The sequence below is a fragment of the Phyllobates terribilis genome, unplaced genomic scaffold (genome assembly GCF_046119375.1).
Source record: "Phyllobates terribilis strain yellow unplaced genomic scaffold, ASM4611937v1 Scaffold_7__3_contigs__length_470593459, whole genome shotgun sequence".
NCBI lineage: Eukaryota > Metazoa > Chordata > Amphibia > Anura > Dendrobatidae > Phyllobates > Phyllobates terribilis.
Genome location: NW_027362767.1, coordinates 35,328,306 through 35,355,590, shown reverse-complemented (window position 1 = coordinate 35,355,590; position 27,285 = coordinate 35,328,306).

Sequence of the window (27,285 nt, the reverse complement as noted above, 5' to 3'; positions counted from 1 at the left end):
CTCCCAGGTGGCCAAGATTTTACTTCTCTTTTGGCTGCCCCGATTAGTTGGGCCACCAGGATGCTCACTTTTTGCTCTTCTGTGAGGGGGTACACCTGGAAGAGGCTATCCAGCTTTTCTCTAAAGTCATGCAGGGTATGTGACTCCCCTGAGTACTGGGGTAGCCAAGCTGCTCCCGGGATATATGGCATGGTGAAGGGCATAACTGCAGCAGCGGTGGCGCTGGCGGGGGTCGAGGTAGTGAAGCTCTCCTCCGTATCCGACATCTTCCTCCCCCCTAGTGGACCGTGGCCTACCTTGCGATGATCCTCTTCCGTAGGCCGCGGCTCCGCAGTGGATCGTCAGGGTTGAGGACCTTCCGTCGCGCTCCTGTGACGTCGGCGTTTGCTGGGCTCCTTCCAGGACCTTACGCAACGTCCGGACGTGAGGCGGGGCTTCAGTTCTCGCGCGCTTTTCGGAGTCCACGCCCCTCTTCTTCCCGCGCGGCGTCCTCAAGATGGCGTCCAATGGCGGGAAAACTCCACGGATGGCGGGAAGAAGGCTGAAGATGGCGCCGGATGGCGGGAATCTTCACCACTGGTAAGTTTGAACAGTCTTTGCTTTTCAGGCACGCAGTACCCGGTGGTTGCGGGCACGTGATCCTGCCGACTACGCCAAAGTTGACGCGCCCCTGGGCCTGTGTCGCGCTGCGATGCGCACGCGGGAGCTTACCCGGAGCCGGACCTCTTGAGGGTTGTAGTCTCGTGGCGGCGACCCGGTCCGTGCCCAGGGAGTCAAACTGAGCAGCGATGTACTAGCAGTAGATGGTTGATGACTACGCCACCCGTTGAATGCAGCCAGGGGCTGCTGCTGCAGGGCAGACCGCTGAGGCCGGTGGAAGGATGGTGCAGCGTGATAGTATAACCCCCAACGGGAGGGGTATGGCCTCAGGGCAGCCGACGTGGATGATGGGGGTAGCAGGAACCACTCAGAGACGGTATGGTAGCGTTCAGGGTCTTTACTGGTAACAACGATAGACCCTCCCGGAGTACTTGCTAGCGAACGGGGCCTGGTCAGTCCTTGAGCAGATGGGATCTCCCCTGGCCAGGCGTAGTTGTAAGCCTCCCAAGCTGACTGTACTCTTCTGGCTACCTTGCTAGAAGCTGATGTAAGTAGCCCACGTCCCTGAGTGTACCGTGTGGTGCTCACCCGTATGGCCGGTGACTCGGGGCCTTCTGATGGCTTCCGCTCCACGATGGCGGTGCTGGTCCCACGCGTGTGACCGGGCCTTCGGGCTTCTGGGCCAGGGGACCTGAAATCCCCTGCCTGACGGATTCTGCTGCTGGGTAGAAGTTAGTCCCCACAGCCTCGGACTCCGGGTCCGGTAAAGAATCTTCTTAGTCAGGGCGAGCTCTTTAGCTGCCAGCCCCTGACTCCTTGTGACTTTGCTGCTTCCTATGCTGCTCTTGTCTCTCCTCTTCCTGGACTCACTAACTCTGCCTCAGCCCCGGGTTTATACAGGGGAAGTTCTTCCCCTCCCAAGGCTGGGCAGGAGGTGTGGCATGCACAGGATCCCTGACCAAAGGACCTCCCACCTGCTCTCAGACGTAATATCTCTATCACTGTGACAACCAGACCCCTGGGGTGTCACAGATCCGACTCATAAAGATTCTGGGCATCAGTGGAGATCATTTCTTCGTCTGGATTCACAGAAGCGCTGGAGTCGACCTCTGATTCCCAGGCTATAGTATGAGTAAACAGCTCTGCAGACTCAACCATCTGTTCTACCTCATACTCAGACGGGCAGCTGGAGATTTGGGAGCTGTGAGGAAGCAAGTGCGATTTGGGTGACACCTTTGAGGACTGGAGTATTTGTGATGTTGAAGTTGATGTGGAGGAGAGCCCACTTAAAGGAGCACTTGATATCCGTTGAAGCACCTGCTGTTTTTGTGCCTCATCTGGAATTTGTAGCGATTGGCGTGGCCGTAAGAAAGGGATCTTATCACATTGTCCGCTAAAAGAAGTAGACATTTTAGTTTGGCTGGAAGATGGTCTTTCTTCTGCAGATGTTACTGTTGCTTTAACACCTACCCCACGGACACAACCTTTTTTCCCCTTCCCAACACGACTATTCCCCTTTCCACCAGCAGCAGGCCTTTTTCCACTCATTTTGGTGGTTAACTAATTAACAACTCTGGAGTTGTTTGCACAAAAAAACAATGGATGGTAACCGAGCAGAGCTGAGTGGCCAAACTGTGGTATTAGGCCAAAACTATTGGCTGGGTTAGATGCAGAAAAAAATTATTTTGAATTTGCAACCTGATGGAGGTCAGTATAGATGGACTAATACAAATAGTCCCACACACTGCTAGAAGCCCAAATATTTTTTCAGAGGTACTGTAGATGCAGAAAAAAATTATATTTAATTTGCAACCTGATGGAGGTCAGTATAGATGGACTAATAGACCAAGTCCCACACACCGCTAGAAGCCCAACTATTTTTTCAGAGCTAGATGCAGAAAAAAATTATATTCAATTTGCAACCTGCTGGAGGTCAGTATAGAAGGACTAATAGAACAAGTCCCACACACTGCTAGAAGCCCAAATATTTTTTCAGAGCTAAATGAAGAAAAAAATTATTTTTAATTTGCAACCTGATGGAGGTCAGTATAGATGGACTAATAGACCAAGTCCCACACACTGCTAGAAGCCCAAATATTTTTTCAGAGCTAGATGCAGAAAAAAATTATTTTTAATTTGCAACCTGATGGAGGTCAGTATAGATGGACTAATAGACCAAGTCCCACACACCGCTAGAAGCCCAACTATTTTTTCAGAGCTAGATGCAGAAAAAAATTATATTCAATTTGCAACCTGCTGGAGGTCAGTATAGAAGGACTAATAGAACAAGTCCCACACACTGCTAGAAGCCCAAATATTTTTTCAGAGCTAAATGAAGAAAAAAATTATTTTTAATTTGCAACCTGATGGAGGTCAGTATAGATGGACTAATAGACCAAGTCCTACACACTGCTAGAAGCCCAAATATTTTTTCAGAGCTAGATGCAGAAAAAAATTATATTCAGTTTGCAACCTGATGGAGGTCAGTATAGATGGACTAATAGAATGATGCTATGCCCAAAAGATTTTACTTCACTAGGTGCAGTAAAAAAATTGGTATTCTATACACAGGTGTTATATCTTGCAACACAGATAGGCTACTCCACTGACTAACACACTCTGCAATAGGCCAAAAAGGATTAGCTTTGCTAGATTCAGCCAAATGCTGTGAAAAAAACTTGCACAGCACTGGCACAGACCTGCCTGGCAAAAACTGATAGGAACTCATGTAACCTAGTCCTGAAAAGGACTCCAATTACAATTAGTCTTTACTCCCACAACCTATCTATTTAAGAGCACAGACCTGCCTGATAAAAGTCGTAGGAAATGCTGTAACCTAGTCCTTAAAAGGACTGCAATCACAACTATTCCCTACTCCCAAGCTATCTGTATATTTGTGCGAAAATTGGCTTGAAATTATCAAGGTATAGCGCACACAGCAACAGCGGTGCCGTCTAACACGCAGCTGCAGCAGTGAGAAAATGGTGGCGACGGGGAAAATGGCTTGGTCTTATAGGGCAAGGACATGTGACATACACTGCCAATGACACATGCCCTTGCTTGTGTGAAAAAAAGCACTTCGCTCCGTGTGTGCGCTGCTGATAGGCTGACAGATTGCACCTCCCCACTGCAAATGCGGGAAAGAGAAAAAAAAATGGAGATCTTCATTGTTCCTGCAGAGATCCATCCCCTGCCCCTCCCCCCACCCCGCTGTACACTCAAACTGCGTATTAACATTAATTTTCATCATTACTGAGAAAAAATCCAGTTATGATTTTGGTGCACGAACAGTTATCGAACATAACCTCGAACAGCCGAATTTTTCTCAAATTGTTCGTGTTCGCCGAACGGCTCGAACACCGCCCAAAACAGCTCGAATTTGAGATTGGCGAACAGTTCGAGTAGAACAACGCTCATCTCTACAGAAGACATCCCTGCCTTGTCCCATTGGTGATTGTGAAAGGTGATGAAAATGTTCTGATGCACCCCCCTGGGCCTTGGGACACCCGGAGCCGGACCATTTTTGGTGGATGCTGGTGGTTGTAGTCTTCGTGGCGGCGACCCGGTTCCGTGGCTCAGGGTGGTCAAACCAGTGGCGGAACTACGCCACCCGTGGATTGCGGTCAGAGTGAACCGCCGCTGCAGGGCAGACCGCTGAGGCTGGTGTTGTGGGTGCAGCAGAGCGTAGCATAACTCCCCATGGGAGGAGTATAGCTTCAGGGCAGTGTATGCGGAGGATGGGGGTGATGGTGCAGGGCAGCAGCAGTAACGACACGGAGTCAGTAATGCAGTCCAGGGCCTTTACTCACAGTTCTTATTATCCAGACCACGTCTGCAGGTAACGGCTGCCCACGTCGTACTGTGCTCACCAGGTGAGGGGCTCAGACAACTCCCAGATAACTTTGGAGCGCTTCACAGGACCCCCTTTGTGTGTCCTTTGTCTGGCCTTTCTTACCAACCCTTCTGTCCGGCTGCCTCGGGCCTCCTCTTGGTAAACTTGGCGCCAGTTTCCCTGACCCTATGTGGTGCCTTCCTAGCGGGTGTAGCGAGGGGCTGCGCCACATAAAATGTCACAGCCTCCGGTTTCTAGCTGAGGGTCGTTTCCTGCCTCCACTAGTTTCGGGGACCGGTCTCCCCCTTTGGCCTGACCCCTCCACGCAGGTGGATTCGGGCGTGCGGTGGCGACTCGCCCGTCCGCACCCCTGGGATCCCTTCATTCCTCGTTCCTGGAGCCTTCTCCGCTCCTCTTCCTTCCTTCTCCCTCTTCCAGGCCTGGGCCTCTGTTACTAGGCCTGCCTCCGGAGCAGAGCTCATGCAGAGCCCCTGCTCCCTGCCACTTCTGCTCAGACTTCTCTGCACTGAACTAAGATGGTGCCCACCTTTTATACTCCCTTCTCAATGCACCCAGGAACTGCTTCCTCCCTGCTCCTGCACTACAGGGTTCCCCTTCCTCAGTGTTACCTCCCCCCACTCCAGCCAGGGACAGGGACTGTCGTGCCCATCTCAGAGGCATATTGGTCGCCCTGCCCCACGGCAATGTGGTGTAATGCATGCAGGTGTCGGGTCCTGATACACACTCCATCCTTACCTGAGAGTGAGATATCACACCTCTGGGTGAGGTGCAATACCTCTGTAGCAACCGAGCCCTCAGGGTGCTACAGTTCCATTCATCTTCAGCCTAGGTGACGTATTGTGATACAGGGCCGTGATTTTGGCTATAAAAGGGTCCCCTAGACCCCTACCCCTAGCTTTTTAAGAGAATCATATATGGCGTGCCAGGAGACTCTATGGAATGCTTTCTCAGCATCCAACGAGAGTATCTAATTACAAATTTTTAACTGCATCTAGCCCAGGAAATACTTTGTGCCTAGTAGCAGTGTCTGCTAGTGAGCGGATTATCCCGGCTGTTAAGCAAGCTACACCACCTGTAGTTTGGACACTTAATTTTTTCAAAGGAAATGCTTCGGGACCACGGGATACTCAGTGAAGAGCATCAGGAGGCACCCCAAGGCATAGGGGCTGGGACTGGCAGTAGGATGCCTTGCGGTGGACAGCCGAGCTCGATCCTTATAAAAGCTTTTTAACTGCAGCAGCTTTAGTGGACGCTACTGGAGCTGGAATTACGCGGCTGCTGGCATGAGACTTGCCCTCCAATAGATCCTTGTAAATGGATTTAAAGTGTATTCATTCAAATTAGAGAGACAATTTAAATTAAAAAGCTTAGAGCTGCCTCCACCACAGGGGGGCTCGCTCGACCCACCAGCGGACATGCACCAGTATTGGGATAGGGGGGCTGGCCGTCAGGGTTCACCACGGCTCTGGCACAAACCCGGCGACACGGAGGTGGCACGGGCAGGAGCGGACTGAACGTGTCGGCTTCTCACTTTTTGGATTTTAGAAGGGCATGACATGCCTATATCTGTGTCTCCCCCTCCTTTTACTCCTCCACCTCTTTTCTTTTCGCATGACTATTTGTACTTGTCACTTTTCCATGTGTTAGTTATGTCTTCTGAGCAGTTTGTCAGCTTTTGGACACCTTTGAAGGTGTTTTCTATGTGTTTCTATGTGTTTTTGTTTGCCTGCCATTGGTTTTAACGGTGTTCGAAGGTGTTCGATGAACAGTTCGGCGAACACACGGGTGTTCGACGAACCGAACCGAACTCGAACACTACGGGGGTGGCTCAACACTAGTTATCTGTAACATTTGTCACCAAAAGCTAAGTAGAGGCCAAAAAATACATAGTTTGAGCACTTCATGCATGAACTGTCACATGGATATGAAGCATAAGTTGCAGTGCGAAGCTCACTGTGCTACAATGCGGCCTAGCGGGCCGGGACAACCACCATCTGCCCCACCTGTGTCATCCTGGGGAGACTAAAAGCTACTGCGTAGTCTTTTCCAAAAATTTGAGGGAATTACCACGGGAATGGTTTGGAAGAGGTATAAGAGTTTAGGTAGGACGTTCATTTTTAGTATACTTATTCTGCGGAACCAGGAATAATCCTTCACCGTCCAAGAAGTAAGATCTTTATGGAGTTGTTCAATAAAGGGCCCAAAATTAAGATAAAATAGACGGGAGAGGTCTATGAATTCCTAAGTATTTGAAACCCTGTGAGGGCCAGGCAAAGGGAAAGTTGGACTGGATGGAATCCTGTATGGATTTGGGGAGGGAGACATCGAGGGCCTCAGACTTTGCTGCATTGATTTTAAAATTTGACCATGTAACAAAGTGATCTATTTCAGCCATAACAGCATGGATGGATATATGTGATTGAGTGATATATACTAGGACATCATCAGCAAATGCAGAGCACTTGTGCTCGGTGCTTCCCACCTCAATCCACCTAATATTGGGGTTATCGCGAATTGATGAGAGCAGGTGCTCCATCACTAGGATGTATAAGAGAGAGGACAGAGGACATCCCTGCCTTGTCTGATTGGTGATTATGAAAGGTGATGAAAATGTTCCATTTATCTTCAGACTAGCTGACGGATTGCGATACAGGGCCAGGATTTTGGCTTTAAAATGGTTCCCTAGACCCCTACCCCAAGCTTTTTAAGAGAATAATATATGGCGTGCCAGGAGACTCTATGGAATGCTTTCTCAGCATCCAACGAGAGTATCTAATTACAAATTTTTAACTGCATCTAGCCCAGCAAATACTTTGTGCCTAGTAGCAGTGTCTGCTAGTCAGCGGATTATCCCGGCTGTTAAGCAAGCTACACCACCTGTAGTTTGGACACTTAATTTTTTCAAAGGAAATGCTTCGGGACCACGGGATACTCAGTGAAGAGCATCAGGAGGCACCCCAAGGCATAGGGGCTGGGACTGGCAGTAGGATGCCTTGCGGTGGACAGCCGAGCTCGATCCTTATAAAAGCTTTTTAACTGCAGCAGCTTTAGTGGACGCTACTGGAGCTGGAATTACGCGGCTGCTGGCATGAGACTTGCCCTCCAATAGATCCTTGTAAATGGATTTAAAGTGTATTCATTCAAATTAGAGAGACAATTTAAATTAAAAAGTTTAGAGCTGCCTCCACCACAGGGGGGCTCGCTCGACCCACCAGCGGACAGGCACCAGTATTGGGATAGGGGGGCTGGCCGTCAGGGTTCACCGCGGCTCTGGCACAAACCCGGCGACACGGAGGTGGCACGGGCAGGAGCGGACTGAACGTGTCGGCTTCTCACTTTTTGGATTTTAGAAGGGCATGACATGCCTATATCTGTGTCTCCCCCTCCTTTTACTCCTCCACCTCTTTTCTTTTCGCATGACTATATGTACTTGTCACTTTTCCATGTGTTAGTTATGTCTTCTGAGCAGTTTGTCAGCTTTTGGACACCTTTGAAGGTGTTTTCTATGTGTTTCTATGTGTTTTTGTTTGCCTGCCATTGGTTTTAACGGTGTTCGAAGGTGTTCGACGAACAGTTCGACGAACAGTTCGGCGAACACACGGGTGTTCGACGAACCGAACCGAACTCGAACACTACGGGGGTGGCTCAACACTAGTTATCTGTAACATTTGTCACCAAAAGCTAAGTAGAGGCCAAAAAATACATAGTTTGAGCACTTCATGCATGAACTGTCACATGGATATGAAGCATAAGTTGCAGTGCGAAGCTCACTGTGCTACAATGCGGCCTAGCGGGCCGGGACAACCACCATCTGCCCCACCTGTGTCATCCTGGGGAGACTAAAAGCTACTGCGTAGTCTTTTCCAAAAATTTGAGGGAATTACCACGGGAATGGTTTGGAAGAGGTATAAGAGTTTAGGTAGGACGTTCATTTTTAGTATACTTATTCTGCGGAACCAGGAATAATCCTTCACCGTCCAAGAAGTAAGATCTTTATGGAGTTGTTCAATAAAGGGCCCAAAATTAAGATAAAATAGACGGGAGAGGTCTACGAATTCCTAAGTATTTGAAACCCTGTGAGGGCCAGGCAAAGGGAAAGTTGGACTGGATGGAATCCTGTATGGATTTGGGGAGGGAGACATCGAGGGCCTCAGACTTTGCTGCATTGATTTTAAAATTTGACCATGTAACAAAGTGATCTATTTCAGCCATAACAGCAGGGATGGATATATGTGATTGAGTGATATATACTAGGACATCATCAGCAAATGCAGAGCACTTGTGCTCGGTGCTTCCCACCTCAATCCACCTAATATTGGGGTTATCGCGAATTGATGAGAGCAGGTGCTCCATCACTAGGATGTATAAGAGAGGGGACAGAGGACATCCCTGCCTTGTCTGATTGGTGATTATGAAAGGTGATGAAAATGTTCCATTTATCTTCAGCCTAGCTGACGGATTGCGATACAGGGCCAGGATTTTGGCTTTAAAATGGTTCCCTAGACCCCTACCCCAAGCTTTTTAAGAGAATAATATATGGCGTGCCAGGAGACTCTATGGAATGCTTTCTCAGCATCCAACGAGAGTATCTAATTACAAATTTTTAACTGCATCTAGCCCAGGCAATACTTTGGGCCTAAGAGCAGTGTCTGCTAGTCAGCGGAGTAGCCACCGCCTGTAGATCTAATTACAAATTTTTAACTGCATCTAGCCCAGGAAATACTTTGGACCTAGTAGCAGTGTCTGCCAGTCAGTGGATTATCCCACCTGTTAAGCAAGCTACACCACCTGTAGTTTGGACACTTAATTTTTTCAAAGGAAATGCTTTGGGCCCCCGGGACACTCAGTGAAGAGCATCGGGGAGGCACCCCAAGGCACAGGGGCTGGGACTGGCAGTAGGACGCCTTGCGGGGGACCGCCAAGCTCGATCCTTATATAAGCTTTTTAACTGCAGCAGCTTTAGTGGACGCTACTGGAGCTGGAATTACGCGGCTACTGGCATCAGACTTGCCCTCCAATAGAGCCTTTTAAAAGGATTTAAAGTGTACTCATTCAAATTACAGAGACAATTTAAATTAAAAAGCTTAGACTTGCCTCCACTGCAGGGGGGCTCGCTCGACCCACCAGCGGACAGGCACCAATATTGGGAGAGGGGGGCTGGCCGTCAGGGTCCACCGCAGCTCTGGCACAAACCCGGCGACACGGAGGTCGCACGGGCAGGAACGGACTGGCCGTGTCAGCTTCGCATTTTTTTTTGTTTTAGAAGGGCATGACATGCCTATATCTGTGTCTCCTCCTCCTTTTACTCCTCCACCTCTTTTCTTTTTGCATGACTATATGTACTTGTCACTTTTCCATGTGTTAGTTGTGTCTTCTGAGCAGTTTGTCAGGTTTTGGACATCTTTGAAGGTGTTTTCTATGTGTTTCAATGTGTTTTTGTTTGCCTGGCATTGGTTTTAACGGTGTTCGACGGTGTTCGACGAACAGTTCGACGAACAGTCCGGTGAACATACGGGTGTTCGACGAACCGAACCGAACTCGAACACTACAGGGGTGGCTCAACTCTATTTCTGATGCCCGAAAAAAAAAAATTATGTGGCCCTCCTCCACGTCTCTTCCAAGGGGCATTGAAGTGCCTCCAAATTTTTGGAAGCCCTTGCATTCACTGCATAGGCCAACACTATGTGAGACTCTCTCCTTTCTAATGGGAATTTGTCGTTGCTGTGGCCCTGCTCCGTGTGTCTTTAAATTCTTAGTGGGGTTTTTCCTAAAATTGGTCAGCCGTTTGACTCACTGCATACCCTATAACTGTGTACAACTCTTGGCAAAAATTATGGACCACCGGGCTCAGAAGATGTTCATTCAGTTGTTTAATGTTGTTGAAAAAAAGCAGATCACAGACTCGGCACAAAACAAAAGTCTTTTCAAATTTCAACTTTATGGCTTTAAGAAACACTAAAAGAAATCAAGATTAAAAATGTGGTACTCAGTAAGGGTAATTTTTTTCAGACCAAGCAGAGGGAAAAAATTATGGAATCACTGAATTCAGAGGAAAAAATTATGGAATCATGAAAAACAAATACACAAAAGAACACTCCAATACATCACTAGCATTTTGTTGCACCACCTCTGGCTTTAATAACAGCTTGTAGTCACTGAGGCATGGACTTAATGAGTGACAAACAGTACTCTTCATCAATCTGGCTCCAACTTTCTCTGATTGCTGTTGCCAGATCAGCTTTGCAGGTTGGAGCCTTGTCATGGACCATTTTCTTCAACTTCCACCAAAGATTTTCAGTTGGATTGAGATCCGGACTATTTGCAGGCCATGACATTGACCTTATGTGTCTTCTTTCAAGGAATGTTTTCACAGTTTTTGCTCTATGGCAGGATGCATTATCATCTTGAAAAATGATGTCATCATCCCCAAACATCCTTTCAATTGGTGGGATAAGAAAACTGTCCAAAATATCAATGTAAACTTGGGCATTTATTGAAGATGTAATGTAAATTTACAGGGTGATTCTATAATTTTTTCCTCAGAATTGAATGATTCCATAATTTTTTCCCTCTGCTTGGTCTGAAAAAAATTACTTTTACTGAGTACCACATTTTTAATCTTGATTTCTTTTAGTGTTTCTTAAAGCCCTAAAGTTGCCATTTGAAATGACTTTAGTTTTGTGCCATGTCTGTGATCTGCTTTTTTTCAACAACATTAAACAACTGAATGAACATCCTCCGAGCCCGGTGATTCCATAATTTTTGTCAGGGGTTGTAGCAGACTCTCTCCTTTCTAATGGGAACATGTCATACTTGTTACTGTGGCCCTGCTCTGTGTGTCTTTAAATTCTTAGTGGGGTTTTTCCCATACTTTGGCAGCCCTTGCAGTCACAGCATGGGCGTTACCACTATAGGATACCCGCTCCTTTATAATGGGAACATTTTTTTTACTGAGACCCTCCTCTGTGGCGACGGCCGACTGTTGGCCTTTTAAGAATAGTAAGAGCCATCTGATGTCCCTATAAAAATAGGCTTTATGACTTTCAGAGTCCCTCCATAATAAATGAAACAGGATGCGTCTGATGATTTGTCCCACACCACATTGCCAGATAAGGTTGTAAAATGTTAAAATTACATTTCCCGGTGAATGCATTTGTCTTAAAAAATAACGTAAAAACCCCCAAAACAATAGGATCTTTCTTTAGTATAAAAAACAGCGTCACCAATTTAACCTCATTGTAATCACATTGTTCAGCTCCTGCACCTCCTCCTCCATCTCCGAAATGATCACATCAGTCACAAGCTGACAGGACTGCAGCACTGCCTTAGCCAAGTGGCAACAGGCTGTGCTGAAGATAACATGCTTAATGCTTAATTGACAAACCGCCCAGCGCTGCAGAGTTGTTGAAAGCTGTAACACAGCAGCCTGATCTGTGGCTCTCACCGCTGAACATACAGCCAGGCATGGTCGTGTGTGACAATGGGCGGAACCTGGTGACGGAGAATTGACAGCCAGGATAGATATGGTTTCCCTCTATGCCAGACCTTTCACCGAGCTAAATACAACTCTCAGCAAGAAAAGTTGTGGACTGGCTCTGTAGCATCCGTGGCCACATTCACCTGGCCACGTGTTTCTGGTTAGGCGGTCCTTCCCAGTAAGTGCACTGGGGAGGGCACGGGTAATGTTGTGGGACCCATGCTTGTGGAAGGCGGAGACGACAGCGGGAGAAATAGTGGCGGCTGGGGACTGAGTATAGACATGAGGTTGTGAAAAGCTTCCGCCTCCAAGAGCCTAAAAGGCCACATTTCAACTGCAAGCAGCTGCTCAGAAATCTGGCAGTTTACTATTGCGGCCTGTTGGGTGGCTGGCTGCATACTTGTGCTTGCATTCCAAGGAATGGGGTAGGGACAACTGAACGCTGAGATAGGGATAACTGAACGCGGCGGTGGGACAAGGACATGGACGCTGATTGTTGCAAGTCTGCAATGACAGGTGCATGGTGGCAGGCATCTTCGCATGCACCAAGGATCACTTATGATGGGTACACTTTTAGGCAGTGACCTGGGAGTCAGAGATGCTTCCAGAGGTCTTCTCCATGCTGTTCCCAGCATTGGGCTCATTGCTCAGGTCGAGCAGCCGAGTACTCCAATGTGCTCGACCCGAGCAACGAGTACCCGAGCATTTTAGTGCTCACTCATCACTATCAGTCATAGTACAGGGTTTATATAGAGATAGGATGTAACAGAAGCATAATGTGTTAGTTTCATTATCCAATGAAAAGAGTAGTATGTAAATGGCCACCATTATAGATCGTTAGATTCATATATCAGGTGTCTCTAACGCTGCACATGGCCTTAGAGTAGCATGTGGATCGCACTCCCAGAGTCTGGACCGCACTTCCTCCTGTATGGACTGCAGGATCGTCACTTCCGGTGACGCAGCATCCGGTGATGTCACAACAGGCCGTACATAGCGGCCGGAGCCTGCAGTGGAACGCAAGCCAGCCAAATGGAGCGCAGATGCATCACAGCCGGTGAGGTCACATCCGGTGACGTCAACGCAAACAACCTCCAGGCCGGTTACTAAGATTGCATAGTTACAATTACCGGGGGCAATGCATGTGTTTAGTCAGTCAGATAATTATCAAATCAAGAAAAAGTCGCTGGGTGACACACACGCATTGAGATACAACCAAATATAGGTATATAACAAACTCAATGAACTATTTAATGAGTGGACACTGTATAAGTGTTAAGGTTAACAGGAATAAAGGGTTATCTCTGGCAGGAACTATTACAGAATTAGGATAAAAGCAATCACTGGAGCTATATAAAGTTATAAGGGAGGTCAGAGTACTAATAGAAATGTGTGCAAAAAGCATACATGTAAGGGGATAATTATGGGACCATATAGGAGGTCGAGCAGATTACAGGGGACTATAAGAAGCAATTATATGTACACTGCTCATTCATGCCCAGAGGGGACACTGTATCCAGATGATAGATCCACCTTGTTTCCGCCTCCAGAACCAACCAATCCCAATTCACTCATCTCTGTGGTTTCCGTTTGTGATCAATCCCCATAAATGTAATATGTTTGGTATTGCCATTATAGCACAAGTTCAGGTGCCTCGTCTGGGGGGTGTCCCTTTGATGTTCCACATCGCCAATGTGCTCACCTATCTTGCGCCTGAACTCACGGATAGTTTTGCCCACATATTCAAGGCCACAGGTGCACGTGGCTTTGTAAATCACCCCTCTGGTACGGCAGTTAATAAACTGTCGTATGTCGTAGCTTTTACCAGTGACATTGCTTCTGAAACTTGTACCAGTTTCAATATATTGGCGAGCGACACAATTATGGCATTTAAAACAACCTTTATGATTGTCCAACCAAGTAGCATAATAAATAGCAAAAAAAACTGGTGACAGATTCCCTGTAAGCTGTAGATGTTACAACATCCTTCTCACATATTACAGTCACACATGGTCAATACGGCTTCATTCACACAGGTGACTTTTAAACTATCCTGTGCAGATGAATGAATATGATGAAAAGCAATTTGATTGAATTGGCCAAAAAATTCAACCAGCATTAAAAAAAAAAAAAAATTAACACTCACGTTTCCTAGACCTGCCCTATACTACTTCATCTGCTGCAGCTCCCAAACACATCCATTGCTGGCTCCTTCTCTGCTGCCTCAAAAAAATGGCTGATTCCTTCCAGAAACAGCTCCACTCCTGTCCATGGGCTAGAATTGCAGCTTGGCTTTATTGAAGTGAATGAGGCAGAGTTGCAGTACCAAAATCAACAACTAGACTATCCCTTCAAGCCTCAGGCAGGTGCCGGGAACATTTTAATGCTCATGTTGTCTGAACATCATACGAATAGATAATACTTTGTAGCATTTATACAAAAACATCAGCATTGCAGCCTGGTAATAAAAAAAAAAAGAAATCATCTCAGCAACATTGATAAAATAAATCTAATGGGAAATTGTGTGTCACGTCTATGCATTGATGCCATAATTTATATCCCGCTCCTAGGCTACTTATATTAAATATACAATACCTTAAAGGAAATTGCTGGAAATGCAGTTATGTGATTCACTGGGGTGATGTAAGGTATTTCCGCGAAGAATCTGAAGGTGAAATCTACAAAAATGAGATGATTTACATGACTCTCTGCAATGAGAAGTAGACAGTAGTCTCCAGCCATCCGGAAGAACTGATGAAGCGTGCAAGACATCAAAAGCCACTCTATACAGATTTACCTAACGCAACGTTTAGGAACGCTGTCCTAGAGCTAAACAAATTTGTTTTTGCTCAACATTCACAAGTGTCACTTTTAGTTTAGTGTGAGGAAAGAACCTTAAAAAAAGGTCACAAAATAGCATCAAAATGAGCGCCCCAATGAAGAAAACGGAATCCTACATACAATGGACGCATACTGGAAAACAATGCTGGAGAATTAAAGGGATACACCAGACCAAACTGATACATTGTATCATATCACCATTGTATAAGGGGAGGAGCATGACACACGTTTATAGTATTGATAGAATCGATTGGTAGAACTCCGTCCACCTTCCAGGTCAGCATTCTGTGGTTGGGCGCCTTGCAAACCTATCCGGCAACATCCGCGGATTCTTGTTTCTTTTGCCGGCCTGGTGAGACGCGGGTGCATCATATCACAACGATGATGTTGCAACAGTAAAAAAAATAGATGCCGCCAGGTAGCCACAGGACATCACGGGAAATCCCACTTGATTGCTCCTGTCATCATCAGCTCGCTCTCTGTCTGTTGTAGTCTTCGGCAGTGTGAGGGCATTTTTTTGTGATCCTCGCAAATTGAATCGCAATTTTTTTTAAAAATTTGCAGGGACCTGTGAATTTGAGTAAAGGTGAACTCATAGTTGACTTGCAGCAGATTCATTTGCTCATCTCTAGCTACAATGTATGCAAAGACTGAATATGTCAAATGCAGAGACGAAAGGGGTCATGCTATGACTAAGGGCGCCTCAGTCCACATCAGGCTTGGAGGGCTCCTCTCCATTTTTAAACTGTTCTAAGAAAAGAAGATTTTTTTCTACCTGAGTGGGATGTGCAGGAATTACCCCTTTAATCTCACCAGCAGGCAGGTATGGCTCCCACCAGTTATATTCACCTGAAACGATTCTTATACTTTTCTAGAGAGCCAAGCTCCTACCCCCCCCCCCCCCCGTTCCCTATCCAGTTGAATATGTGAAATGTAAACTGCATTACTGCCTTATGGTCTATACCTATAAAATTACGGTACCTTAGGCGCTAATTAGCCAATTCAGGAGAGCCCACCAGGCATGACAAGGCGTACCTCTCTCTAATGGGGCTGTAAAACGTAATATTTATTAAACATGCCAAAATGTAAAGGGCAGGTAGGATTCAGCACTAGTTAAGAACTGCCTTAGACTGATGGGAGGAGTCTATAGTATGCTACAAAAAATGGCCAGCACCTCCGAACAGAATAAAACAAGTGTGAACAGTAGCAAGCTGCTGTGTCTGTAATATGTACATACCTAAGAAAACAGCAGACATTGTGTGTGCCGAGATATATGCAAGATAGAATATGTGAGATGTAAACTGAATTACTGCAATGTAGACTATAGTTTTAAAATAAAGGTACTTAGCATTCAAATCGGCCAATATATGGCCAACAATCAAGACAAGGTACACCTTTCTCTGCTCTCTTTGCTTTTGCAGTATACTGTTGGGGATGGTGATAGCTGATCTCCCATCAGCTTAAAGCTGTTATTAATTAGTGTGGGATCCCAGGATCTTACCTGCCCCTTACATTTGTAACTTTAAGCCCCGGAGAGTTTGATAAATATTAGCTCAGGGTCCCATCTCAGAAAAGAATGCCTTGTCATGGCCGGTGGGCTCTCATGAATTGGCCAATTTTGTGTTTAGTACCTTCATTTTATAAGTATATTCTATAAAGCAGTGACGTAGTTTATATTTCACATATTCAATGTTTGCATACTGTACATCTAAGTGCTTACAGAGTGCTGCTGTATGCTTTTGTTTGTATGTTATGCAGTCAGCAGCTTGCACTTGTTCACGTTTGCTTCATTCTGTTAGGAAGTGCTGGTAAGCTTTTGTTTTTTTTTTTGAAGGTTATGTTTATCTAGTTTTGCAATATTTGTCTATCTAGCTATCACATTTGACTTTTTTAAAAATCTTATCCATAGTCTACTTAAAAACAAAACCACATCCAAAACAAAAAATGACCTGTAAATTATACATTTGCAACAAAATCCAACTTGCATTTCACAGCGTGAAATCTGTGGCAGAAGCACAACAAATTCTGGATGTTGATGTAGATTTGAAATGGATCCAGGACGCAAAATTTCCATGTGTGAATGTAAAGTGCATTTGGTCATTATGGAAATTCTCATAATGCAAAATCTTTTAAAATAAAGTATCCAGTGAACCTAGGAATGACAGGACCCCACCAGACAATCTCTATGCGCCTGTGCTGGTGGTTATGGGGCGAGGGTAGATGCCAATATCTGGTACGTTGGCTGTTTATTTGTTTGGTTGGCATAAGTAGCAGCTCACAAACATATCTGTCAATAGAAGCCAGGGAGATACTGGTAGAATTCCAGGCTTTAGTTTACACAAAATTAGGTTTCTTACCAAGAGCACAGAAAATAGATATTTCCTAAGCAGAGTCCTGCCGTCTGAGCTGACAGATCATTGAGAAGGTATTAGAGAGGCATCTGTACGAGAGCGGGTATGAAGGGTTTGTGGAGCATGGAAAACATTACAATCTGTCCTATTCAGGACCAGCTGTGTTATTTTGGATAACTTCTAGGGCACCAAAGAATAAAAACCTTTTTAGCGTGAAATGTTAAATTTCCAAACATGGCTGGGAAACCAAAGCATGAAAATAAAAATACAAAAAAAAGCAAAAACAAGCACAAAAAAAAAACAACAAAACAGAATACTCGTACAATTGGCTTCTCATTTGTGTTAATTTATGGAGATTTTGAAGATCCCTGCAAATATTTGATATGTGAAACGCGTTTGGTGCGTTTTGCATTGAAATAAGAAAATATAACAACGGCAGCGCGGAGCTTGGCAGTCGGAGAAGCTTCCATTTCAATTTGGGTCACTCTCCGAACAGATTGGACGCCGTATGCTTCAAGTCCATCAGTTAGGATGAGGAATGGGTGAAGAATGAATCGTTAAATAGAAATAAAGCAATAAAACAAAAATGATCTTGTGTGGTTTACGGATCTATGAGTAAAATAATGATTACGGAAATAGGATTCAAGTTATTAATTCTGAGGGTTACATACACAAGAATTGTACATTTAAAGGGGTTGTCCAGAACCAAGATACTGTTAGCCTACTCTGTCAAGTCGGTGGTGATTCTGACATTCTGCACCCCAATTATTGTTGGAAGTACACAGTGAACAGAGCAAGATTAACACAGCTCAATACACTGTGTAGTGGCCATTCTCGGTACTGCAACTCCGATCACATTCACATCAATAGGAGCTGAGCTGCAGTCCCGCTCCCACAAAGGTGACTCTGCTGTTGAACTATCCAAGTCCATATTTGTCTGTGTGTGTACTAATAGGGGTGAGGAGCAGGTGTTGCTCACACTGCACCCAGGCTGAGGAAGTCCAGTCTCCTTCTATCCCAGCTCCTGCTTGGCCAGTGAGGGACCATGGAGGTCTAGGATTTACCCGTCGTATTGTGACTAGTGATTAACGAGCACTAAAATGCTCGGGTGCTCGTTGCTCGGGTCGTGCACATTGGAATACTCGGGTGTTCGACCCAAGCAACAAGCCCAATGTAAGTATATGGGAAACTCGAGCATTTTTCCGGCGGCTCCCCCCGGCGGTCTGCAGAGGGCATAAAAATTGCCCAATTCGATGGGAACAGTGCTCAAATGACATGGGAACAGGATGACTCCCAGCTCACTGCTGTCAACAGTTGTCAGTTGTCAGAGTATTACACCACTTTTACGGACTCACAATGAAACATACAAAAACGAAACCAAAATGGATTTTCCTGGGAAATATGTTAAGGAACATCCTTTCCTGGGTAATGACTTGTGTATAAAGCAAAATAAATAACCAAAACCAAAAATACTCCTCCACACCTTGGGCTATGTTCACACGTAGCATTTTTGATGCATTTTTGCACTTTTGCATTGCTTTCAACCAAGACAAACGCATTCACCAGGAAATGTCATTTTAACATTTTACAACCATATCAGGCCATGTGCTGTGTGACACATCATCAGACACATGCATACAGTGCTGAAAAGACATGGGAACAGCATGGAGAAGACCTCTGGAAGCATCTCTGACTTCCAGGTCACTGCCTCAAAGTGTGCCCATCATAAGTGATCCTTGGTGCATGCGAAGATGCCTGCTGCCATGCACCTGTCTTTGCAGACTTGCAACAATCAGCGTCCATGTCCTTGTCCCACCGCCGCATTCAGTTATCCCTACCCCATGCCTTGGAATGCAAGCGCAAGTATGCGGCCAGCCACCCAACAGGCCGCAATAGTAAACTGCCAGATTTCTGAGCAGCTGCTTGCAGTTGAAATGTGGCCTTTTAGGCTCATGGAGGCGGAAGCTTTTCACAACCTCATGCCGGCAGCCGTCGGGTGTCTATACTCAGTCCCCAGCTGCCACTATTTCTCCCAGTGTCGTCTCCGCCTTCCACAAGCATGGGTCCCACAGCATTACCCGTGCCCTCCCCAGTGCACTTATTGGGAAGGACCGCCTAACCATAAACAAGTGGACAGGTGAATGTGGTTAGTGATGGTACGGAGCCAGTCCACATTAAAAAGCAGCCATAGAGTGTCCAGGAACCTTCCCACACAGTTTTCTTAACCAGGGCTGCTTCTCAGCAGGGTTGGACGGGCCCACCAGAGAACCGGAGACTCCTCCGGTGGGCCCTGGCTGCTACATCAGGAGAGCGCATAGTGCCGAGGTGAGGCCATGATGATGATAGAGGCCACCATCTGCTTAGTTTTCTCTTACTTGGAATGCAAGCTCAAGTATGCAGCCATCCACCCACCCACACACAGACCACAATAGTAAACGGCTAGATTTCTGGGCAGCTGCTTGCACTTGAAATGTGGCCTTTTAGGCTCTTGGAGGCGCAAGCTTTTCACAACCTCATGCCGGCGGTGGCCAGGTGTCCATACTCGGTCCCCAGCCGCCACTATTTCTCCCGGTATTGTCTCCACCTTCCACAAGCAAGGGTACCTGAACATTACTGCTGGTACTTTTCTGTGGGAATTTGCTTGCCTCCTACCAGCCTGGAATATTTCCAGTAAGCTATGGTACAACGCCATGGTATTAGCACTGCCCCCAGTACCAGTAGCAAAGCCATCCCCAATTTCCATCTCAGAAATTCTATTTGGTAGACTGAGTGGCTGCCCAAATACATTAGTTTCTCACAAAGGAGCTGAAGATAGAGTGTCAGTAGGTGCAAGTTTCTCCAGCCTGTTAGATATCAAAGGGCAGCACATTGGCTCAGTGGTTAGCACTGAAGCCTTTCAGCGCTGGGATCCTTGGTTCAAATCCCAGCAAGGACAACATTTGCAATGATTTTGTATGTTCTCCTTGTCTTTGCATGGGTTTCCACCTCAACAAAAAAAGAGCCATAGAATGTCCAGGAACCTTCCAACACACCTCCCACACACTTTAGCCAGGAATGCTTCTCTGCAGGGTTGGACAGTCCCACCAGAGAATTCTCGGGCGGGCCCTGGCTTCTCCATCAGGAGAGTTCATGATAGCGCTAAATTTGCAGCTGCTATGGGGTTCTTGAGGGGGGTGAAAGGTGAGCCCTCAGAATCAAATCCTCTGGTGGGCCCAATTTTTTTCAATCTGAAACAGCTTCTCAGTGGGAGTTGTATTTCACCACAGCCATATTCTTTAGCTCGGTGAAAGAACTGGCATAGAGGGAAACTGTATCTACTCCGGCTGTCATTCCTCCGTCACCAGGTTCCGCCCATTGTCACACACGACCATGCCTGGCTGTATGTTCAGCAGTGAGAGCCACAGATCAGGCTGCTGTGTCACAGCTTTCAACAACTCTGCAGCGCTGGGCAGTTTATCAATTAAGCATTAAGCATGTTATCTTCAGCACATCCTGTTGCCGCTTGGCCAAGGTAGTGCTGCAGTGCTGTCTGATTGTGACTGATGTGGTCATTTCGGAGATGGAGGCCGAACTAGAGGAGGAGGTGCAGGAGCTGAACAATGTGGTTACATTGAGGTTACATTGGCGACTCTGGTTTTTATACTAGAGAAAGATCCTACAGCGTTTTTTTTTGTTTGTTTTTTTACATTATTTTTTAAGACAAATGCTTTCGCAGGGAAATGTCATTTTAACATTTTACAACCTTATGTGGCCATGTGGTGTGTGACACATCATCAGTCACGTCCTGTTTCATTTATTATGGAGGGACTCTGAAAGTCACAAAGCCTATTTTTTTAGGGCCATCAGGCGGCCCTTACTATTCTTAAAGGACCAGCAGTCAGCCCTCGCTGTTGTTAGAGAGCCAGCAGCCGGCTATGCTTTGTTGTTCCTATTATTAAAGAGTGGGTCTCCTATACTGTTATTGTGTATGCAGTGACTGCAAGGGCTGCCAAAAATTTGGACGCAACCCAATACCCCTTTGTAGAGACATAGAGGAGGGTCTCAGTAAAAAAAATGTTCCCATTATAAAGGAGTTTCTCCTATAGTGGTAATGCCCATGCTGTGACTGCAAGGGCTGAGAAAATTTTGAAAAATACCACTAACAATTTAAAGACACATAGAGCAAGGCCACAGTAATGAGTACGACAAGTTCCCATTAGAATGGAGAGGGTCTGCATAGAGCAGGGCCACAGTAACAACATATTCCAATTAGAAAAGAGAGCATCTCCCATTCTGTTTGCATATGCAGTGACTGCAATGGCTGTTAAAAATTTGGAGGCACTCCAATGCCGCTTGTAAGAGATGTAGAGGTTGGAGGGCCTCATGAAAACAGTGTTCCCATTATTAGAAAGTGGGCTCCCGTAGTGTTTGCCTATGCAGTGAAGCAACGGGTGCCAAAAATTTAGAGGAACTCCAATGCCCATTGCAAGAGACGTAGATATTTTAATATGGTACATATGGTGGTGATATGGTGGTGGAGGATGAGGATGCAGTGAAACAGGAGGACAAGAGCAAATAGACAAAATCAGGAAGCGTATACCCATGTCTATGTGTGAAGACAGAGGTGCATGGGAATAGAGTTAGACCTCCCCAAAAAAGACACTGGATTTGAGTTTAGGTTACGCTGCTATCATTCGGTGGTGTTGAGAAGTATGACCCAATCCAGCCCTTGTTCATTTTCAGTTGACAGGCGGATGCGCCTATCGGTTATAATTCCACCGGTGGCACTAAAACGCCAGGACCTCCAAGGCGTAGAGAGCCAGTTCATGCCACGTGTCCAGCTTGGATACCCAATAATTATAAGGCACAGAGGAAGCACGGAGGACGTTGGTACAGTTGGCAAGGTACTCCTTCACTATCTTCTGAAACTTTGCACTCCTTGTGACAGTACCCCCTGCCTCAGGACCTGTGCGATGGGCGGGTCAGAGAAAACTGTTCCAGAACTTTGACAGTGTTCCCCTGCCTCTGCTGGATTGCATTTGTGGCTCTCTCACCTGTACTCCTTGGTTGTCCAACAAACTGTGCCCTCTGCCGCCAGCGTTTTCAGATGGGAATTTTTTCACTATTTCCGCAACAAGGGCCTTCTCGTACTGCCCCATTTTATTAGGCCTGTCCTGCAAAGGAATAAGAGACATAAAGTTCTCCCTGTAGTGTGGATCTAGAAGTGTCACCAACCAGTAATGGCTGTCACCCAAAATTTGGACAACGCGAGTGTCACGGGAAAGGCAGCGTAACATAAAATCAGCCACGTGTGCCAGACTGCAAAGAGGCAAGACTTCCGCGTCCTCACCCAGAGGACGAGTGACCATGCTCTCCTCCTCATCCTCCTCCTCTTCCTCCTCCTCCCTGTCCTCAGGCCATCCACACTGAACAAACGGTATGACAGTTGTGCAGGTAGTCATTCTATAGTGCAGGAAACTACCTCCTGTTCTTCCTCCTCCTCTACCTCATTGTCACCCAATCCACGTTGGGATGAGATGAGGCTGGGCTGTGAGTAATCACCCTGTATGGTTCCTTGCTCCATATCATCGTGCTCCGCCTGCAATGCATCCTTTTTAATTGAGAGCAGAGAGCATTTCAGAAGACAGAGAAACGGGACGGTAACGCTAATTATGGTGTCATCGCCGCTCACCATCTTGGTGGAGTCCTCAAAGTTTTAGAGGATGGTACATATGTCTGACATTCAAGTCCACTCCTGAGGTTTTAAGTGTGGAGTGTGACCTGAATACCGACAGCCTTGTTGATGCTGGTAGTCAACAACTCCTTCCCAACATCTGCAATGTAGAGTTCCAATGCGTGGGGACATCGCAGATCAGTCGTTAAGCTGGAAGCCACAAACGCTGCTGAAGCATGGCAAAGGCGGCGGAAGCTGTAGCTGACTTTCTAAAATGGGTACACAGGTGGCGTACTTTGACAAGCAGATCCGACAGATCCGGGTAGGTTTTGAGAAACCGCTAAACCATGAGGTTAAGTACATGGGCCAGGCATGGTACGTGTGTGAGTTCGCCTCGTTTCAGAGCTGCCACCAGGTTCCGGCCATTGTGACACACGACCATGCCTGGCTGTAGGTTCATGGGTGTTAGCCACAGATCTGCCTGCACTTTCAGAGCTGTCCACAACTCTTCAACATTGTGCGATTTGTCACCTAAGCATATTAGCTTCAGCACCGACTGTTGACGCTTGGCCGAGGCAGTGCTGCAGTGCTTCCAGCTTGTGACTGATACGGTCATTTCAGAGATGGATGCTGAAGAGGAGGAGGACGTGCAGGAGCTGTATAATGTGGGGGCAACCCTGATTGACCCTGGGCCAGCAACCCTCGGCGTCAGGAAGACGTGTTCCGTCCCAAGGTCCGACTGGGTACCGGCTTCCACTATGTTAATCCAGTATGCCGTCAGCAAGATGTACCATCCCTTCCCACAAGCACTTCTCCATGTGTCCATGGTTAGGTGGACTTTCCCAGTAACTGCATTGTTGTGGGCACAGCTAATGTTGTGTTACACGTGCTCATGTTATGCGGGGACCGCATATTGGGAGAAATAGTGGTGGCTGGGGACCGAGTACCGAGGGACGGCTGCCGCCATCAGGTTGCGGAAAGCTTCCATCTCCACGAGCTTAAAAGGCAACATTTCGAGCGCAAGCTTTCGCAAAATATGTGAATTTAGTAGTGTGGCCTGTGGGGCGTTGGCTGCGTATTTGCGCTTGCGTTCTAAGGACTGGGGTAGGGACAACTGAACACTGGGACAAGGACTTGGACGTGCTTGCTGATGGAGCTAGTTGAGAGTGTGCGATCACAGGTGCAAGGAGGGAGGCATCTTGGCATGCGTCATGCACAGGGGATTGGCGTGCACGCACAGCCGCAGAAGAAGCAGTGATGTCGCCCGCAGACACCAGATATCTTGGGCTATGTCTACAAATATATGTAATTATTGCAGCAGCAGCAAACAGGACGTTCAATGGACCCTCTTGTACTGTATCATGCACTGCAGTCTGCCACAAACACTGCCTGCCTGCCTAAGTCCTGCTATCACCACGGAATATATACAGCTGGATTAGTCCTCAGAAGGACTGTTCAGATGAATATATATATATATGTGTGTTGTGGAATACCTATAGTAACTATAAACAAGCAAATCTCTCCCTAGCTCAGCAGCAGCTCTCCCTACACTGTCTGATTCCGGAGTGACTGTGACGAGCATGACGGCGCCAGGTCTGATATACACTTGATGATGCTGTGCAGCCAGCCAATCACTGTAATGCCACAACCAACATGGCTATGGTATTACAGTGCATGGCATGCAATCCCTGCATGTTCATTGGCGCTCTAAAGAGCTCCAAATATGCAGGGAGGGGACCCGAGTTCCTGCCCGAGCAACCTGGAAATGCTCGCAGAGCGCCAAGCTTGTCGAGCACAGTGATGCTCGGGCGAGTACCAAGAAGTGGCGAGCACTTTTGCTCATCACTAGTTGTGACCCATTTCTTGCAGAGTTGAATGAATCTCCCAATATTTAACTTGTGTACATTTGCTCAGTTCAGAGAGGAAATTTATATTGCATTGAATTGGCCATGAAAGGGTTAAAAAATATATATATACATACAGTGCCTTGCAAAAGTATTCATACCCTGTGAAGTTCTTCTTTGGTCTCCTCTGACCAGAGCACCTTCCTCCACATGCTCGCTGTGTCCCCCACATGACTTTTTGCAAACTGCACACAGGAATTCTTATGGCTTTCAAAAATGTCTTTCTTCTTGCCACTCTCCCATAAAGGGCAGATTTGTGGAGTATAAGGCTAAGGCATGGCCCCATTATCAGTATTTGGTCAGTATTCTGTCAGTTTTTCTTCTCAGGAGTGGGAGCCAAAACCAGGAATGGATGATAAATGCAGAATTAGTGACTTATTTCTGTTTTACCTTTTCTCTGGTTGTTCCTCACCTGGTTTTGGCTCCCACTCCTGAGAAAAAATACTGACCAAATACTGACAAAATACTGAGAGTTGGGCGGTGGCCTAATAGTTGTCCTGTGGACAGATTTCCCCCCTGTGCTGTGCATCTGCAGCTCCTCCAGTGACCATGGGCCTCTCGGCTGCTTCTATTAGTGCTCTCCTTGCTTGGGATGTCAGTGTAGGTGGACGGCCATGTCTTGGTAGGTTTGCAGTTGTGCCATAATCCTATTTTTGGGTGATGGATTGAACAGCGCTCTGTGAGATGTTCAGAGCTTGGGCTATTTTTTTTATAACCTAACCCTGTTTTACTCTTCTCCGCAGCTTTATCCCTGACCTGTCTAGTGAGCGTCTTGGTTTTCATGATGTTGATTGATCCCTAATGTTCTCACACAAATCTCTGAGGGCTTCACAAAACAGCTGTAGTTATACTGAGAAGAAATTATACCCTGGCCACTCAGGATTTTATTTATGGGCTTCAGACTACAGGGGATTCAATACAAATTTACATCACAATTCTCAGATTTATATTTTTTAAAATATTTAAAGAAACATATATCATTTCCGTTTCACTTCACAAATACATGTTACTTAGTGTTGGTTTCACATAAAATCCCAATAAAACACATTTAAGTTTGTGGGTCGTGAAAAAATGTGGAAAAATTCACGAGGTATGAATAATTTTTCAAGGCACTAAATATTCACCCCTCCTTGTCCACCCAGTACCTGTGTCGCCTTCTGTCTTTTTATCGATTCTTGTGTCTTCTATCCTGTGTCTTTATTCTGGGCTTTCTGGCCACTTCCAGCTGCCATTGTGTGTGAAGTATTGTGTTACACGCATGCCGCTAGGTTCAGATAGGGGCGAGACCGGTTTCATGAATTCTTTGGAATCCTAGGAGGAACCATTACTCAGGGTGACCATAGGCTGCAGCTTCTCTCAGGCACACGATAGGTTCAATTGCTGACCAGACACATCGGACAAGAGTCTTTTTCAACAGTTTAACAGTGGAATTTAATCTGAAGCACGGCCAGTGCAATTCAGGGATATTACAGCAACAATCTTCATTACAGTACAGTCTCATAAAGCAGGCACAGTAACGTCAGTCTCTTCAGTAGCACTCTTCTATGCATACACAACCACAGTTTTTTCCTTCACAAGGACATAATAGTACACAGCATTCTTTATCCTGCATGGAGATGGAGGGGGGGAGGGTTTGATGAGGGAGATGATACCTGTGACACAATTCTTTCCAGTCCTTATCTTCCTGCCCAATAATACTCTACACTGTTAGTTCAGGGAGTTTATCTGACCTGTGTTTAGTTTCTCTCCTGATCTGAATCCTGTTCAGTTGCCTTTTGTGAGACCCAGGTAACACACCACCTTTCTCTTCCTGCCAGACAGTAAACAAGTTCCCCACAATCCCCCTGGGCCTCTGCTAAAACACTCCCTGTCTCCTGTGACTGTGTTAACCCCTCTAGTTGCTGGATGCTTCTGGAGCACAACACTTCCTGTCTCTTGTGACTGTGTTCACTCTTATAGTTGCTGGATGCTTTTGAAGCAACAGCACTACTTCTGTATGTCACAATTGCATCTTTTTTGCTGCTATTGAACAAAGCAAATCACAAAAATTTGGATTCGGGTAAATCAGATTTTTTTTTTCATTCAAGGCTAATTCCCTTTCCTTTATTCGATTCGTTCACCCCCACTTTCTGGATTTGACCACTGAACAGTTTGACTATTTGACTTTCTGGACTTGCTCCCGTGATTCTGGTTCTGACCTGCCTAGCTGACTCACTCTGTTAAAGGAAAAGTTCATGTAAAAACCATCAAACTGTTTTACAATGATTACATAGAGAAGGCGGGGCATAACCGAGTGTAGAGAACCAATTAGAGACCATCCTTTCATCATGCTCCGCCCCCTGTAGAATCCACATAATACAATGTATCAGTTTTGGCCGGAGTCACTATAAACTATGCTACAAATAAAGAGACCATATGCTGCAATAAACCCTACCCCATCTGTAAAAAGCACTTGTTTGTCTGCTGATAATGACTCGGTAATGCAATGACTAACATTTCTCTCTGCTGAAATGCCAGCCTCATCATCTGTCGTCAGGAGACACCGCAGCGCCGCTGTGATATTCATAGACCTTGGAGCTATTGGCATTTGTTTAATCTGTTCCTAT